A 19,903-nucleotide genomic window follows, 5' to 3' on the forward strand; every position below is an offset into this window, starting at 1 on the left:
TGGCATGACACTTTATGCACATGCATTAAGTCATATTTTCCCAGAATGAGGCTAATATAGTTTACTTAACATGAGTCCTTTTCCTGCCTGATTGAGGAAAAGTTCCTAGCATCAAATGGGAACTCTGTGTTTTTAAATTGGTCCAATTAGGTAAATAAATAGCTTATAACAGTTGATCAGATGAGTTTTAATCATACATGGAATATTTTTGTCTTTTTTTTCAGCAGAAATTCAACCACTGAACCAAAAGTTTCTCCTTGCATAAAAGAGATCCGCTTTAATAGAATTGTTGCATTCTTATTAATTTTAGTAAAACAGTTATTTAAAACCATATATAAAATTATTATTTCCATTTATTTTTAATATTTATTTAAATTGGATTTTGTTTTAAGAGCCAGCTCCTACAGGAACCCATGCAATCAAAGATCGATACCTAGCTGAACAACAGGCGCTCTGATGATTTATCACTCTAACTCAAACAAGGGCTGTTTGTAAAACATGCACACCCCCCCCCCCCCCCCCCCCCCCCCGATATGGGCTGTCAGTTGTAGTGGCAGCCATTGTGTGAATACCTAACTGAACAACAGGCGCTCTGATGATTTATTACTCTAACTCAAACAAGGGCTGTTTGTAAAACATGCATCCCCCCATACGGGCTTCAGTTGTAGTGGCATCCATTGTCTGAATACGTTGTTTGTCACTGTGACCTTGACCTTTAATCTAGTGACCTGAAAATCAATAGGGGTCATCTGCGAATCATGATCAATGTACCTATGAAGTTCCATTATTCTAGGCGTAAGCGTTCTTGAGATATCATCCGGAAAAAAATTTACTGTGTCGAGTCACCCTGACCTTGACCTTTGACCTAGTGACCTGAAAATCATTAGGGGTCATCTGCAAGTCATGATCAATGTACCTATGAAGTTTCATGATCCTAGGCGTAAGCGTTCTTGAGTTATCATCCGGAAACAATTCGGTGGACGGACCGATGGACAGACGGACTGACCGATGGACCGACCGACATGTGCAAAACAATATACCCCCTCTTCTTCGAAGGGGGGCATAAAAGAGCAAATTTTGGTAATAATTGGATTAAAAATTGATGCAGAGTGAAAATTGTGACATTGATAAATCTCTTAAATATTAAGATAATTACCTTAATTTTCTAGGTAGGAAATCATTCAACCTTACATTGTTGACTCTTAAGCTCTTTTTTTACTGTTTTAGGAAAAAGGGCAGAACCCTTCTAATTGGGAAACAAGAGCACCGCCTTGCAGGTGCAGACCGCTCATCTATTTTCTTTTTAAAGATAAAGGGACTCTCATTTTCAATCACAAAGGAGGGAGGGGTGGAGTGAAGAGGATTGTATAGTGTGGGGGCGTGGACATTTATTACATTATCTTCCAAAAATGCGGTAAAAAAAAAAAATGGGGGGATGGGGTGGGGTGGGGTATAGTGTGAGGGTGTGGTGGTCATTTGTGAGATGATCTTTAAAAAGAAAAAAAATTAGGGGGGGGGGGAAATTTGGGGGGGGGGGTGAGGAGGGGGGTTGGGGGGATATTCTTGGGTGCGATGGTTGGACGGTATTTCAAACATAAAAAAATAAAAATAAATATTTGTTTTTAACCGTTTCAAAAAAAAAAAACAAATTGGGGGTGGGGGGTGGGGGGGTATAGTATAGTGTGAGGGTGTGGTGGTCATTTGTGAGATGATCTTAAAAAAAAAAAAAAAAAAATAGGGGGGGGGGGGGGGGGGAATTCGGGGAGGGGGGGGAAGGGGACGGAGATGGTTTGGGTGGAGTCTATTGTAGTATGTCAGGTAAGAGTAGTTTTGTCAAAGTATCAATCAAATCTAATCTTAAATAAAGAAGTTATGGCATTTTTAGCAAAATTTAATAATTTGACCTTGAGAGTCAAGGTCATTCAAAGGTCAAGGTAAAATTCAACTTGCCAGGTACAGTAACCTCATCATAGCATGCACGTATTTGAAGTTTGAAAGCAATAGCCTTGATACTTTAGAAGTAAAGTGGATCGAAACACAAAATTTAACCATATATTCAAAGTTACTAAGTCAAAAAAGGGCCATAATTCCGTAAAAATGACAACCAGAGTTATGCAACTTGTCCTTTTACTGTACCCTTATGATAGTTTGTGAGTGTTCCGAGTATGAAAGCAATATCTATGATAGTTTAGGGGTAAAGTGGACCAAAACACAAAACTTAACCAAATTTTCAATTTTCTAAGTATAAAGGGCCCATAATTCCGTCCAAATGCCAGTCAGAGTTACATAACTTTGCCTGCACAGTCCCCTTATGATAGATAATAAGTGTTGCAAGTATGAAAGCAATAGCTTTGATACTGTAGGAATAAAGTGGACCTAAACACAAAACTTAACCAAATTTTCAATTTTCTAAGTATAAAAAGGGCACATAATTCTGTCAAAATGCCAGTCAGAGTTACATTACTTTGCCTGCACAGTCCCCTTATGATAGTTAGTAAGTGTTGCAAGTATTAAAGCAATAGCTTTGATACTAAAGGAATAAAATGGACCTATACACAAAACTTAACCAAAATTTTCAATTTTCTAAGTATAAAAAGGGCACATAATTCTGTCAAAATGCACGCCAGAGTTATCTAACTTTGCCTGCCCAGTCCTCTCATGATAGTAAGTAAGTGTACCAAGTTTGAATGCAATAGCATTGATACTTTCTGAGAAAAGTGGACCTAAACGCAAAACTTAACCGGATGCCAACGCAGACGCCAACGCCAAGGTGATGACAATAGCTCATTTTTTTTTCCCAAAAATAGATGAGCTAAAAAAGATCTGACACTCGTTGTCATATCATACCATATTTTATTAAACTCGTCCAGGAAATTGGTTAGTAAGCTCGCCAAAGGCTTGCTTACTAACAAAATTCCTGAACTCGTTTAATAAAATATGGTATGATATGACAACTTGTGCCAGATCCTATATATATTTTGAAACACATATAACTAGTTAATATTAAAATGGTTGAGAACAAATTAAATGTAAATTGACATTTTTGCATTAATACTTATAATAGTTTAATGCATATGCACCAGTGTTGTCGATCCATTGTGTCATATACCATTATGATCTTTACTCAAAAATCCACAAATATCTTCATGAACTCCATTAGGTTTTATTAAAATAATTCATATTATGCTGACATTGTTACAAACTGCTACGCCAAGGTAGCTAAAACATGCAAGACAGCTTACCAAACTGCTGCTGCTGTTGTTTCTTTTTTCTGATGTGCTGGTGTGGCTTGGTTGCTAGGATACAGCTGGACACCGACCATTCACAGCTGAAAAACAAATACATATTGAAAAATTTGGTTCAATGAAACATAATTGATATTTTGCAATTTAGTTCCTACATTTAACAAGAAATCGTCGGAGACGGGTGATGCTTCCCAAAGGTTTTTTTGGCACAATATTGCACTATATATTCAGGTAAAAGGAAACGTCTTGAGGGCACAGTAGTTGGAGGGAAAGATTGTTTTTTTAGAAAATTTCAAAGGGCCATAATTCTGTGAAAAATCATGCAACCAGAACCCGCTGATAATATGCACATCTCCTCTTGGTAGTGACACTTTCCATTAAGTTTCATTGAATTCCGGTCATTAGTTGCTGAGAAATAGCCTGGACAAAAATTTTGCATGGACAGACAGACAAACATACACACGGACAGACGAAGCGGCGACTATATGCTCCCCCCAAAATAAATTTTGGGGAAGCATAAAAACATAGATCACAAGTGTTTCAAGTGATTTTATGTTTTCTTGAATAATAAAAACATCTATTCACAAACCTCAGGGCAACTGTGGTCACTTTATTATTGTGAATAAAATATAAGTTACACAGCCTCTGAATTCCCATGTATGGTGAGATACAGAGACAGTAAATAAATAGTGTGCAAGAGAGTGACTCAGCCAATGATAAGTTAGGGCTTTGTCACAAAATGACCACTAACCCACAAGCAACACTGCATGGGGTTCACAAAATTGAAGTTTGAATGTAATCCCTTGAGAAATGTATGTGTTATTTGTTACAAATCTTTTTACATTATATGAAGCCCCTCAAACTGACCAACTTACAGAATATTGACTCCAACATACCCTCTACAAAACTTGGTTTGTGGGGTTTAATTATCATTAATTCACATCCCCACCTTGCAGTTCATGTTGCTCTACTGTTGCTGTGTTGTTGAGATGTTCAGAGAGCATTAAGACCACGGGTACATCATGAACCAGTTCCCCACAACTGAGGCTGCTACTGGAGCCTAGATTGGTACCGGTTTGACATTTCTTGGAATCTCATTTCTCTTAAGGGTCACGTTTGGCGCAGTTGAACTGTTCATTAGCTCAGGGAGGTTTTCAGGGTAGGGTGCTTGTTAAGTGACATGCTGTTCTGTGAAATAAAAAAATCAACAATGTGAAACTCGAGTCACCATTTGACATACCATTAGACACAGACATCTACATAGCATTACACAATTTTGCAATGTGAGCAGTACACTTATGACCTGTCATTTTTTTGACAGTTCATACAAAAATGAAAAACAAGAATGCCAACAAAATACAACTGTTTAGAAGACTAGGTTACATTGATTGTGAGTGCAATTGCAGACAAGTCTAAGCGTCAATTTTTCATCATTAAACAAAAACATATTTTGGAAGTGCTACAGGCAATCTGGCTGGTTACTAAACTTGGTTGTGATATTATGATCAAAACATTATCAACAACTTTCATAATGATCCGACGTTTTGAAATACAGAGCAGACGTAATCGTGGATGCAAAACGCTCGACAGCCCACTTGCAGCCACCACATTTTCACCTATAATACGTCTTTTTTAAAACTAATATTTAGCACTTTTAAGTACAACACTAAGTGAACATTGGCTGTGTAATCAGAAATGAAAAGATAACCATTCTGGCATATAGTGGCATCAAGGGTTTTTAAAGGTTTGACCTGGTGACATGGTTACCTAGTTTTGGGATGCAAGTGACCTAGATACGAAATCAGCCTAGATTTTGTCCAGATAATCATCATTCTGATCAAGTTTCATCAAGATTGGATAAACAAAGTAAACATCTAGAGTGGTAATTAGCTAAAAGTTGACCACACACACAGCACAATGCTTGTCATATAGTTATCACAATTGCTTACCAGATCACTTTATGCTTAATAGTTAGCTTAAAAAGATCTTCAAATATACATCACATATTGCTACAGATACTTCTGGGGGCTATAGCAATAAGGGACATTTCTGATGTAGTAAATACAAAGCTTTTTATACTACTACTACTATCATTTGCATATAGTTACAGACATTATTTTGTAATAAAGTTGCTATCCTGATCTCCACAAATATAAAACCCGTGCAAAGGCACAAACAATATTGACCCTTTTGTAAAGAAATGGAAGTTCCATTACGATCATTGCATTTGATATGGAACATGATTTTGTCAAGAGTTAAAAAGGCAGTTTTGTTAGTATCTACATATAAAAGGCAGTTTTTATGGTATCTACATATAATTTGTATGTTATTGGCATTTTATATATAAAGCTCTAGATGTTCACTTTAAACCTTAATTTGAGGGTCAACCCTGAAACTGTTGTATCTTCTTCACATTTCTATAGGAGATGCAATAGTTTTGCGCTCTACTGTCAAATAAAAATAAGATATACTGGTCAATTAAGGAAAGTGCAGAAAACTGAGTTTGCACTTGGGTATTAACAATTTGTTAAAGCTTGATTGCATCAAAGTCTTAAGGTTATACAAGCCGCTTTGTGGGAACATTGGGCTTAATGCATGTGCAGTTCTCTTATCAGGGAAAAAACCTTTGGCCAAGACAGGATTTTCATGTAGAAGAGACAACCTTAAACAAAATTCCCTAAAAGTGAAAAGTGTCGTCCATTATTAGCCTATGTATACTGCACAGGCTAATCTTGGGCGAGACTTTAGGCAGCACATGCATTAAGACCAGCTTTCCCAGAACGAGACTTACTATGAAAGGATCGCGGTCACAGCTGTGCAACAGGAATCCCTTTTCCAATGACAAGGGACTACCTCAGTTTTTATATATATATATTTAGTTGGGGATGTGCTGCCCCATTCCAAATGGAACAAGGGACAAAATTGTCACAAAACCAGGTTTTCATTGTGAAAAAAAAATCTGATAAAGGGAGAAAACTCAAACTGAACTTTTGAAATGAACAAACAAAATTAACCCCCTTTGTAAGTTTGTTTAAAAAAAAAAATCTATTATTAGTCGTGGCGACCTTGACATTGGAGATATTGACGTGATTCTTTCGTGCAACACACCGTACCATGATGGTGAACAAATGTGCCAAATGATTTTAAAATCTCACAATGAATGACATAGTTATGGCCAGGACAAGCTCATTTATGGCCATTTTTGACCTTTGAACTCAAAGTGTGACCTTGACCTTGGAGATATCGACGTAATTATTTCGCGCGACACACCGTCCAATGATGGTGAACAAATGTGCCAAATGATTTTAAAATCTGACAATGAACGACATAGTTATGGCCCGGACAAGCTTGTTCCGCCAGCCCGCCAGCCAGCCAGCCAGCCAGCCAGCCAGCCCGCCCGCATTCGCCAATCTAATAACCAGTTTTTTCCTTCGGAAAACCTGGTTAACAAAGTATACATTTTTCCAAAATGACTGCATGAAATTAATAATTAAATAATTAAAGGTTTTCAAAACAAAGAGAAAAAATATTGCAATATTTCGTTCTTTTTCCTATTCAGCTTTACAAGTTTCACCAGAGTAAATATAATACTGAACAAACTTTTATTCTCAATATTAAAGTATGTATTAGAAAAAACAACCGCAACTTCAATTTTATTCATTTTACTCAAAACAACCCAATTTTTCCCAATCCAAATAGCCCTTACCCATTTCCAAAATCAAAGCGCTGAAGGCACTGAATTTGTTCCCTGTTGTATTATCTTAGACGCAACTCAGTTTTCAAAATTATGTTATAGCTTTTTGTAACGCAAGTTTGAAATGATCACAACCCATTCAAATTTATTAAGAGTGTGTCATAAAACAAAGGTCAAGATGTGTGTTGTTTTTTTTTCAAATCATTGATACAGCTTATCAGTGTGCACAGGCTATTCTTATTTGACATTCAGTAAACACCAGAGAAGAAGTATAAAAGGGCCACAAACTCACAAGATGTCTACGTTTCAGTTGTACGCTGGTGTGTAAACAGCAGAAAACAAAAATTATTATTCTCATAATATTTAAGTTGGTATTGAATATTTTCCAATGAAATTTGACATACATATACTTTAGTATACAAACAATATGTATGTGTAATTTGTAGGTTAAAAGTTATATAGATTTTTGACTTACAGAATAAGTTTTTTGTTGTCTGCTTGAAATTCAAATTACCCTGTAAATGCTAAGCACCGCCCACTTGAAAGGTTATGAACGCGGATGACTCAAATCAAGTTTACATGTAAATACAGATTCAACAGTATACCTAATGCTGTCTGCTCAAACACGTGTTTCTATTTATAAACACTCTAATGTTAGCAGCAAATCACTGGCAGATAAACCCAGCCTACTAGTTAATGTTGGTTAATATTTTACCATTGCAAAATCAAGCAAGTGAGATTCCGCTTTTAAGCCCCGTTTTCCCTGAAAGCAGCCAATATGTACAGATTTCAATGATAAACACTAGACTGGCCAAAGTTGTCTTGCTACAAGTTGTTAAATACACTCTATGCACTGTACCAGTGAGAACAGGTAGTTTAAACCTATTTATTTTAGCTCGATTACGTCGAAAGCCTTAGGCTTATATAAACGCTCTCGAGTCCGTTTCCTGGGCCTAGAACCAGTACTTGGTGTCTTTGGGGGAAATCTAAAGAACGCTCCCACGGTGGGGATCGAACCCGTGACCTCCCGGTCGCAAGGCGGACACCATATCCATTACACCACGGCGACCTGAGAACAGGTAGATGCAGTTATGAAAGCAGATGCTTAAAGCCTTCAAGCATTATCGTCTGCTAAAGTTCACTGGAGTTATCCACACAGGCAGTCATGGGTTACGGTTCCTGCCATACCTAAGTCCATACTGATCCATACTGATTTGCAAAATTGCGTCTGCATTATTTGTGAGCTTTGCTCACAAATAACTAGTGAAACAAACTATTATTGGGACTCACCTGTTGAGATGTACTGCCTGTGTTGCAGTTGGGAATCATGGTTCTCTGGGTCTGAACTTGTGAGAATAAGGCCCCTTAGAACAGATAGATCTTAAAAAATCCCAGAAATGTATTCAATGCAATCAGAAATGGCATCCGTTACATGGACCAAATATGAACCCAATGAACGTTGTTCTTTAGCCCATTTTTTTTAAAGGTTTTACCTGGATCAGTCAATAACCACTAGGGCCAGGTGCATTAATCAAACAAACTATGTAGAGGACCTCTAGATGGTGCTCCATACCAAATATGAGTGTCGAACAAAGATTTTTGCTGTCCCTATATATGGATATGTAAAACTAGGAAATCCCAGGGCAAATCCAGTATTGACCCCAGGGACATAATTTGGTAACACTTTTAGAGGACATACTTTACACTGTAGCAAACCAACCATTAAACCTCTTGGCAATGCAGTTTCAAAGAAGAAACAAGAGCACCGCCTTGCGGGTGCAGACCGCTCATCTATTTTCTTTTTATAGGTGAAGGGACTCTCATTTTAAATCACAAAGGAGGGAGGGGTGGAGTGAAGAGGGGTGCATTGTGTGGGGGTGTGGACATTTATTACATTATCTTCCAAAAATGCCAAAAAAAGGGGAAAAAAAATCGGGAAGGGGGGGTGGGGGGTCGGGGGGTATGGAATCTTGGGTGCGATGGTTGGACGGTATTTCAAACATAAAATAATAAAAATAAATATTTGTGTTTTTTTAACCGTTTAAAAAAAACTTGGGGGGGGGGTGAGGTGGGGGGGGGGGAGTATAGTGTGAGGGTGTGGTGGTTATTTGTGAGATGATCTTAAAAAAAAAAAAAAAAAAAAAAAATTAGAAGAAAAAAATTTGGGGGGGGGGGGATTCGGGTGGGGGGTTGGGGGGTTGGGGGGGATTCTTGGGTGCGATGGTTGGACGGTATTTCAAACATAAAATAAGCAAAATAAATAGTTTTGTTTTTTAACCGTTTAAAAAAAAAAAATTGGGGAGGGGGTGGGGTGGGGGTATAGTGTGAGGGTGTGGTGGTTGTGAGATAATATATAAAAAAAAATATAAAAAAAAAATAGGGGGGGGGATTCGGGGGGGGGGGGGGGGGGGGGAAGTGTGGGGGGGGGGCACGGGCGATGGTTTGGGTGGAGTTTATTGTGGTATGTCAGGTAAGAGTTGTTTTGTCAAAGTATCAATCAAATCTAATCATAAATAAAGAAGTTATGGCAATTTTAGCAAAATTTAATAATTTGACCTTGAGTCAAGGTCATTCAAAGGTCAAGGTAAAATTCAACTTGCCAGGTACAGTAACCTCATGATAGCATAAAAGTATTTGAAGTTTGAAAGCAATAGCCTTGATACTTTAGAAGTAAAGTGGATCGAAACACAAAATTTAACCATTTATTCAAAGTTACTAAGTCAAAAAAGGGCCATAATTCCGTAAAAATGACATCCAGAGTTATGCAACTTGTCCCTTTACTGTACCCTTATGATAGTTTGCAAGTGTTCCAAGTATGAAAGCAATATCTATGATACTTTAGGGGTAAAGTGGACCAAAACACAAAACTTAACCAAACTTTCAATTTTCTAAGTATAAAGGGCCCATAATTCCGTCCAAATGCCAGTCAGAGTTACATAACTTTGCCTGCACAGTCCCCTTACGATAGTTAATAAGTGTTGCAAGTATGAAAGCAATAGCTTTGATACTGTAGGAATAAAGTGGACCTAAACACAAAACATAACCAAATTTTCAATTTTCTAAGTATAAAAAGGGCACATAATTCTGTCAAAATGCCAGTCAGAGTTACATTACTTTGCCTGCACAGTCCCCTTATGATAGTTAGTAAGTGTTGCAAGTATGAAAGCAATAGCTTTGATACTTAAGGAATAAAATGGACCTAAACACAAAACTTAACCAAAATTTTCATTTTCTAAGTATAAAAAGGGCACATAATTCTGTCAAAATGTACGCCAGAGTTATCTAACTTTGCCTGCCCAGTCCCCTCATGATAGTAAGTAAGTGTACCAAGTTTGAATGCAATAGCATTGATACTTTCTGAAAAAAGTGGACCTAAACGCAAAACTTAACCAAACTTTTCAATTTTCTAAGTATAAAAAGGGCACATAATTCAGTCAAAATGCACGCCAGAGTTATCTAACTTTGCCTGCCCAGTCCCCTCATGATAGTAAGTAAGTGTACCAAGTTTGAATGCAATAGCATTGATACTTTCTGAGAAAAGTGGACCTAAACGTAAAACTTAACCGGACGCCGACGCCGACGCCGACGCCGACGCCGACGCCGACGCCAAGGTGATGACAATAGCTCATAATTTTTTTTCAAAAAATAGATGAGCTAAAAATTGAACACCCAAGGAACATTCCTGTGAGATTTCATTTAATTCTGTCCAGTACTTCAGGAGGGAATGTCCATTGACAAGAAGTTGACAGACAAACACAAACACCTCACAAAAGGATGGACAACAGATATCATGGTATCCACATGCGTCCAATCTTTGAGACCTCTTGTAGGAAAAAAAAAGACAAAATCCGTACCTTACCAAAAATTATTTGAAGGACTGTGAAACTCTTTGCATAACAATCTTGTAGATGAGGTAATCTCGGCCCCTGAGAAGGGGAGTTGGAGCCTCCTTAAGCTTTGCCCCAAATTCCTGGCCCAAGAGCTCACCACGTACACCCAGGAATTGTCGCCGGGCGTCCAGGCCCAGCTGACCAGAGTGCCTCTTGTTGTTCCGCTGTGTACAGATGTGTGATTGCATGGGGTCCTGTAGGAATCGCAAAAACGAGAAAATCCAGGAATTTAATCAATTTTTTATAGACCTCTACACATATAAAAATGCATTTTAGTCATGGAAGTGTGGTCATTGAGTTAACCTTTTCCTGGATTTACTAAGTGCATATAATAATGCCAGCAACTGACAACTGCCATACTAGAATCATAAAGAGAATGGAGAATGGAAAATAACATCTTTTATTTTATGCTTTCCGGTGGTTAATAGAGAAATATCAGTGAAATAAAACTGGTATTTCACTGTTTAAAACAGTGAAAAATAACAGTGAAAAATAACGATATTTTTCGATGTTTTACTGTGAAATGACGTCATTTTTTCGACGAAATGACGTCATAATTCCAGCGAAATTATCCAGGTAAACTCTTATACAATGTAAATCTACGGTGAAAAAGTATAAAATAAAAAGAAAATTTGTTGGATTCAATGGAATATCGATTTTATTTCACGAGTGATCATATAAAAATAATATTTTCACGAGTGGCGCAGCTAAAAAAGTGTCATTGCTGTCTAGTCAAACAAGTTTTGTAATAATTGTGACGTAGAATATCCTTCAATGTCACAACTCATAATATGTAGCATGATGTTAAAGAATGTCTAAGTTTTGTAATTTTCAGTGAAGTATGATACAAAATGTACATGCACAACCTCATATGAGAAGGAACAATACCTGAAAGTTTGAATGCTGAGCATGGAATTTAGAAGTGAATGCCCACAGACAGTTGGAAAGACAGACAGACATCCTTCGAAGTTGATTCCTTTATACCCTAATTAACACAGGGTATAATTAATAAATATCTTCAGGGCATATTCTCACTCCAGGGACATATTTGTATATTGAAAACCTTGAAAGGTTGGTAATTTCAATTTTATAATGTAAAAAAATATAAAATTTTTTAGTTAATTTAAATAGATATTCTTATTGAAAATAAATGCAGATAATTATTTCATAGAATGTTGACTGCATTTCAATAATTGTTTAATTTAAACTAAACAGCATTTAAAAAGTATTTTGTTTAATTTACGAATGGGGAATATTTTAAATACACAAATGAAAACAACAAAAACTTTTGGTTAAGATGCTGAATTTCTGTACAAAACAAGGGCTGTTTGTAAAACATGCATGCCCCCCTATATGGGCTATAAGTTGTAGTAGCAGCCATTGTGTGAATACGTTTTTTGTCACTGTGAACGGTGGTGGTGGTGGTGGGGGGGGGGGTGGGTGGGTGGGGGGGGGGTGGTGGTGGTGGAGGAGGAGGAGGAGGAGGAGGAGGAGGAGGAGGAGGAGGAGGAGGAGGAGGGGGAGGAGGAGTAGTAGTAGTAGTAGTAGTAGTAGTAGTAGTATTAGTAGTAGTAGTAGTAGTAGTAGCAGTAGTAGTAGTAGTAGTAGTAGTAGTAGCATTAGCAGTAGCAGTAGCAGCAGCATTACAATACCAATACTTAAGAATGATCAAATGGGAAAAGGTAACCTAGCACTGGCAGTAAATATGGGGCTCATTTACAGGTCAGATTTGGAATCTCTGCTTTAAAATGAGATTTTAAATGAATTAAAGGGAGGCAAATGCTGTAATAAAAAGGACATGCATTAACGGTAGTTGTTTCCTTTGTTTGAACCATGCTAAATCCTTAAAATGCCTATTTCCAGTAACTGTGACTTTCACCTGTGACCTTTGACATAGTGACCTCAAAATCAATAGGGGTCATCTGCGAATCATGATCAATGTACCTATGAAGTTTCATGATCCTAGCCCCAAGCGTTCTTGAGTTATCATCCGGAAACCACCAGGTGGACGGACGGACCGACCGACCGACATGAGCAAAGCAATATACCCCCTCTTCTTCCACCCACATCGGCCTACACTTCCAAAAATCTCTCCTTCTTTCATCCCTCCAGGGTGGCAACATGTATTTTAAATATATAAATGCATATAGTTCTGTACATATTGTAAATAATGTACCTTCTTGTACAAATTTAGCTGTTTTTGTCTCATTTTTAACTATAAAGCACATTGTCTTACCCTTAATTTTTATGTGGCCCTATGAAGGTGACCGTTTGGAGACACGTAAGTTATTGCCCTTAACATATAAGGGTTTTTTACTAAACCCACTTTTAAATATTGTTTTAACGCCACTCTGGGGGGACCTCTCTTCGCCATAGCCCAATCTTCCTTAAGTTCCATACAGACAGGGTCTTACGTTGGAGCGTTACGGCTATATTCCCTGTCTGCAAGTGTTCAACATTGAGCCACATACATAAACTTGTACTCATTACTTTTTAACAACTCAATACTCAACTGCAACAGTAATATATAATTAAGAGTTACACTCCCTATGTGTTATCATATATTGTCTTTTTTTCCTTTCCTTTTCATATAATTACATGTACACATGCAACTTCACTTTACATTTGAGAGCAGTCTTCGAATTAGCCTATAAGCCCGAAGCCCGAGTCGATTCTTGGGCCGGTCGGTCGATCCTAAATGCTAATAAAATAGCCCGATCGGTCGATTAAATATTTGAGCGTCATATCAATAACCTGATTTATACGCGTTTTTAAGAAGCACGTTTAAATTTGCTATTTAAATGCCTAAAATGACGTTTTAAAGCATGCGGCCGCCATTTTTCTAAACTGTCGTGTAAGCATCCGGGTATGTTGCTATTTAAAGTAATGATGCAATTGACGCCCAACCAAGATGAGGTTATTCAAACTGAACATGTGTAGATCACGTTCCGGGATGTTCGCGCATCGGGCACTTCGTAATGTTTTAAAATAATGACCAATCTAGAAGCGTATTTAATTTGAGAAGCGTTTTCCGAAAATGTATTTATAATTCATGAAAAATGGACAAGTAATTTTTTCAATAAAAATTAAAGAGTCTGTAAGGGATATTGTACGCATTGGGTTAAAACAAATTGATACTTATTACAGGTAGGTTTCCATGTGTTTTAATCAATTATTTTTGCGCATTAGAATAAGTTTTTTTAATGTATTATTAATAATTGTAGTACTTTCGTTTATTCTGTAATCTCGTTCTGCTACGTGACCTATTTTGCTACTTATAATCTGTTTACAAATATACAATACTTTTCACGGTTGACACATGCTTATCAAAACATCGGGAGTAAATTAAAGAAGCAGACATTGTCACTTGTAGATTGGGCAATTAACACACCCAGTGGCCTTTTGTTCTGAAGTCACATGCCGACAATTCAGAAATTCACCGGCGATTGTCCTAGTAATAATACGATAATAATCTGTTATTTTAATAGGCTGATGTATTTTTGAAGTTTTTCGGATATTTTTTAAACATGATAATAATTCGCTTTAAAATAAAACAAAACACCGGTCAAACTGATTAATGGAATCATTGAATGAGAACATGTGTAATAATAAAGTTACAATAAACAGCATAATTATCTGGTGCATTTTGTATAAAATGCATTTCAAAAGGAAACATTATACCCTTTATTACTGTAATCACATGCATCTGTTTTTACTAATGGAAGTAGATTTTCTGATTGTTAATAACTATTTTGGTGTTCCTGGCCAAAAAAGTCATAAGATTTAAATTGACCTCCTCGGGCTATTGAACATGTCTTCGGGCTATTCAAAATTCCATCGTATTAGCCCGAAGGGCTATTTGGCTAAAATATTTAGCGTGAAGACTGTTTGAGAGCTGTTAAATCAGGCTCTGGCATCCCTATTAATTAAAGTTCATATATATAAACATATCTCACCAATGATTAGATCTTGTTGTGTGGCATTTAGTTTAAACCTTAAATATACTCATAAAAATGGTACTTGACTGTGTATGTAAACATATTGTGGCAATGTTCAACCACTTTGTGATCTGGAAAACCCTCAAGTATTACTATTGTATCATTCAAACATATACACATATGTGTATCCCTTTTTCTATAAGACTTATATTCAAATAGTCCTATTTGGACTCTAACATTTAAAACACAGATCACAAAGTCTAAAGACTCCAACAAAACCCATTGCAGTATATACTGAACAATGGGTCTGGTAATGATGATGCCACATACAACAGTATGTGTGTTTTCACCATCTTTACTTATAAAAATTGGGCTATTCTTTCTCTCTCTCCTTAAAAAACAAAACAAACAATAACATACAATAACAACATCATATTAATTATAATAATTAATAATAAGCTCAGTAACATAACATAAACATAATAATTTATAGCTATAAAATAAGTCCAAGTTCTTTTGGATTTATCATCTTTTTCTTTCATTTATATTTTTTGCATATAGACTATTATTGTTTACTTTTTCTTAAAGTACAAATTCAGCCGTGGGAAAATCTATTTATAAAACGGATTGACCTACTGGCAATCCGTAATAAGAAATTTCGGCCAATCAGCGCCATCGTTCTATAAGCGCATCAACCAATTAAAACGCCGCTTTTTAACAGCGATAGGCATATCCACTGTAAAGTAATTCATATAAAGGTTATATATTTTTAAACCAATAGATTTTTATTAAGGCACCGCACCAACAATGCAAAGTTTTATATTTATATCAATGGTACAGCCCAGTAAAATCGGGCTGTCCATTTTATGGCCGTTTTCGACCTTTTTAAGCAGAGTTATATGTTAAGCAGTGTGCTCGGGCAATGGTTTTTAACCGAAGTCCCGAGGGTAAATAACCCCATTAGTCAGACATGCATGCAAAATATCAAGTTGCTATCTTCACTATTGCAAATGTCATCCAATATTGCAAAACTTTAACCAAGGTTAAAGTTTTCCACATAATGACAAAAAGACAGACAGACAGACAGGCCAAAAACATTATTCCCCCAATCATTAAATCAGGGGGCATTAAAAGGGTCATAATTCTTACAAAATGCTTGATACAGTTGTCTGCTCTTGTTTATAGATTAGGGTCATATTGGTAAATAAGTATGCAAATATGAAAGCAATATGTCCATGAAGAGAGAAAATATTTGAGGTGGTATGCAAACTTAAACATAGATTTATCAATAATATGTATATTCTAAGTGGAAAAAGGGCTTTAATTCTTACAAAATGCTTGGTACAGTTGTCTGCTCTTGTTTAAATCATAGTTTCGGGTCATGTTGGTAAAGAAGTATGCAAAATATGAACGCAATATGTCAATGGGCATAGAAAATATTTGAGGTGGTACGCATTATTATTAACTTTAACATAGATTGATCAATAATATGCATATTTTAAGTGAAAAAAAGGCCATAATTCTTACATAATGCTTGATACAGTTGTCTGCTCTTGCTTATATATTGGGGTCATGTTGGTCAAGAAGTATGCAAAATAAGAAAGCCATGTGTCAATGGACATAGTAAATAGTTGAGGTGGTACACAAACTTTAACATAGATTTATCAATAACATACATATTCTAAGTAGAAAAAGGGCCATAATTCTTACAAAATGCTTGATACAGTTGTCTGCTCTTGTTTAAAGATTGGGGTCATGTTGGTAACGAAGTATGCAAAATATGAGAGCAAATATATGTCAAGGGACATACAAAATATTTGAGGTGGTACGCATACTTTATCAATCCAACGCTAACGCTCATGCTATTTAACAATCCAACGCTAACGCTCACGCTAATGCTGACCCAGGGGTTAGGATAGCTCCACTATATATATTTCATATACCGGTATAATAGTCGAGCTCAAAATTATTGCCATAGGAATTTTAGTATGCATTGGGCAATTGGAAGTAGTAATAATTAGAGCTGCAACAATACGCCAAAAAATGTTTTGCAATAAGTGTCAGTTCAAAAACCCGTATGGAAATATATTGTAATATATTGCTAACTTGTGCCAGAATTATAACTTACCAGCTAATCACCAAAACCAACTGTATTACATGAATATAACCTTTGTATTGTTTGTTTAGGTTCAAGTTATATCCCATTGGAAATTCTAGCCTTTTTTACAAAATGCTTTATAAACACAATTAACTCTTTTTTTGGCTTTACAAAGCATTTTGTTATGAAAGATTAGTATTGTCATTTTGTCCATTGGATATTCCCATTAAACATTAAGAATAATAACTTGAAAGAGAATTGTGGATGTTTAAAAGCCAGTCCTGTGACTTATCAGAATGCTGTTACATAACAATGTTTTTGATCATTATTACTTCTGTTTATAATACATCAATTTAAAGTTTTACAATGTATTATGTTTTTTTTTCCGTATTTCCACAAGGTTCATCTTAAATCTAACAGTATGACATGCAAAAGCAGATCTTGCGGACTCCCATGTATCAACACTACTCCGTATAGTAAACTTTTTACAATGCTATTTTTACGTTACAATTTTTTTTTACTAAACACCGATTTGTTTTGTTTTTGTAACCTTGATATCATTATTTCGCATGGCTTTTCTAGACAAAATGTGAATGAATTTTTGTAGAATATTGTACTGGTATGATGAAAATCGTATCGCAATACAATATGCTGATTGTGATAAATACCGATATACAGGTATATTGTTGCAGCACTAGTAATAAATTATCATGAAATGTACAATACCTTCCACTATACACATGCTATGCACATGCACACTATTAATAAGAGGACTTAAACATGAAGTCAACATTTCATGAAAGTAGGTTTTGTGTAGGCATAAGTTTTAAACCCACTAAAGGCATGTATGTAAAACAAAAAATAAAACATCTTTAGATAAATACCTTTTTGAAAACAAAGAAAATGCATTGTCATGGGGAACTACTATATATAATTTGCCCCTTTAAACATTTTGGAATTTCTGATATGATCATTCACTCAATTAATCAACTTTGTTCATATTATACAGTTAATATCGCTACTAATTACCCGATAATCCCGTTTATTCCAGTTTTAAAGCAAATGCTGGTAAATATTTATGATGCACAAACATTCTCGATATTTCCTTAAGTATCAAATACATTTTGGCATTTGTTACTATTTATAGAGATGATAAAATAACGTCTAATCGAGGCGTTTTTTCCCACTGAACACGTGATTTACGTCTGACGTGATGTTCATGTATTTATACAACACAAAATACACCCAATTTTTCCAAACGGCGTTCTACATGTCTGCATAATTTTCGCGCGCTTTTTATGAAACAAAGGATATTTTAGCACTGTTTATTTGATGCTAGAATTCACCAAAGGACGCGTTAGCATTAAAATTCGGAAGTGTGTTTCGGATTACAAATTTAATAATGATAATCGAACGAAACATAAACAGTTGCGCGTAATTAATTCTACGCTACACACACATGTATGTACATGAAGGTGGATATCTTTTCACTCGATCCGCCGCGTACGTATGCGGCCGATTTACTCCGCGAAAGTACGCAAGGTAAATACAGACTCGGCGTCGTTGCGCGGATCGATGCCGAGTGCCACGGCGATACGTCGCGTGAACACACAATTCGGCCGCCGCGGACTAATAATCTGGCCATGGGATTATGTTTGTGCCGCTTTGGCTGTACTGTATTTGTCACTGCTTAAATTGTTTTTAACAGACAGGGTCAAAGACGCTAAAGATAAATCAAAGACTAGTATGATAATTATGTTCCATTGCTTTGTAACTGAAGGATCTCAAAGCCCAAATTACAGCAATCATGTTAGAGGTCAACTTGTTATTATTTTGCAAAAAATATCACTGCTCAAGGGGAATTTTTTACAGTTAAACATTAGCATTTTTTAAATATTAAGATTTTGAGATATTCTTTATAAATTTTTAGGGCTAGAAGGAGGACATACTTTTTAAAACATTTGTCCAATACTTAAGCAGTGTCTTTTCCGTTAAGAATCCAGTCCGGTATTTGGCCCCATTCTGAATGGAACAAAACCTGTGTTTGTGAAACACAATGCCCCCTACTGCGCTTTGAAGCCGCAAGGCAGCTATTTAAGAAAAAAAGACCTTTGACCTCGAAAGATGACTTTGACCTTTCACAACTCAAAATGTCAAGCTCCATGAGATACACATGCATGCCAAATATCAAGTTGCTATCTTCAATATTGCAAAAGTTATGAACAACCTTAAAGTTTTGGGACAGACAATGACAGACAGACAGACAGGCCAAAAACAATATACCCCCAATCATTTGATCCGGGTAATACAAAGCATACATTTTTCCAAAAACGGGGAGCTAAAAATTCCCTTATGAAGGTTTCGAAAAAACATTTTTTTTTATTTCAACATCTTGTTCATCTCCCATCCAGCCATATAAGTCATTAGTACCTTAGTAAAATAATACTGAAAACACTTTTATCCCTAATTTGAAGCATTTTTTTTATTTTATAGCTAAGCAATAAAAAAAGATATGTCATGTTCAAACAAAGAAATAACTTGACACAAATCAAAATCGATTTTGATTTTCGATAAAAAATCACTTAACCATCCAACATACACCCCGGGGTAATGGTTTATTGAAGCATAGTTGACAGCCGCAAAACCATGTTCCATAAGCCACAGGGTCATGATTTATTGAAATCTAGTAGACTGCCGCTAAACCATGTTAAATACGCGCCATGGTCTTGATTTATTAAAACATTGTAGACAGCCACTAAATCATGTTAAATACGCCCCAGGGTCATGATTTATTGAAACATAGTAGACAGCCAATAAACCATGTTACATAAGCGCCAGAGTCATGATTAATTGAAACATAGTAGACAGCCACTTAACCATGTTACATAAGCCTTAGGGTCATGATTTAATGATAAATAATATACAGCCACAAAACCATGTTACAATACATCTAAACCTAGAGTGTAAAGTAAATTTGTTGATAAAAATTAGACAGCCGCTAAACCATGTTACATAAGCCCCAGGGTCATGATTTATTG

At 36.2% G+C, this 19,903-nt stretch overlaps 1 protein-coding gene and 1 long non-coding RNA gene across 2 annotated transcripts in view; one reads left to right on the plus strand and one right to left on the minus strand.

Moving 5' to 3' along the window:
• Positions 1–19,903, plus strand: part of LOC127874091 (uncharacterized) — a 331,818-nt gene that overhangs the window by 124,379 nt on the left and 187,536 nt on the right. The window lies entirely within an intron of this gene.
• Positions 4,201–19,903, minus strand: part of LOC127874167 (uncharacterized) — a 30,548-nt gene continuing 14,845 nt past the window's right edge. Inside the window, exons 2-4 of the long non-coding RNA XR_008046678.1 lie at positions 11,718–11,814; positions 10,799–11,023; positions 4,201–4,433 (exon numbers count right to left, since the gene is read on the minus strand). This is a non-coding gene — a long non-coding RNA (uncharacterized LOC127874167). The remainder of the gene's footprint in view (positions 4,434–10,798; positions 11,024–11,717; positions 11,815–19,903) is intronic.

This window comes from Dreissena polymorpha, chromosome 1 (assembly GCF_020536995.1).
Source record: "Dreissena polymorpha isolate Duluth1 chromosome 1, UMN_Dpol_1.0, whole genome shotgun sequence".
Lineage (NCBI taxonomy): Eukaryota > Metazoa > Mollusca > Bivalvia > Myida > Dreissenidae > Dreissena > Dreissena polymorpha.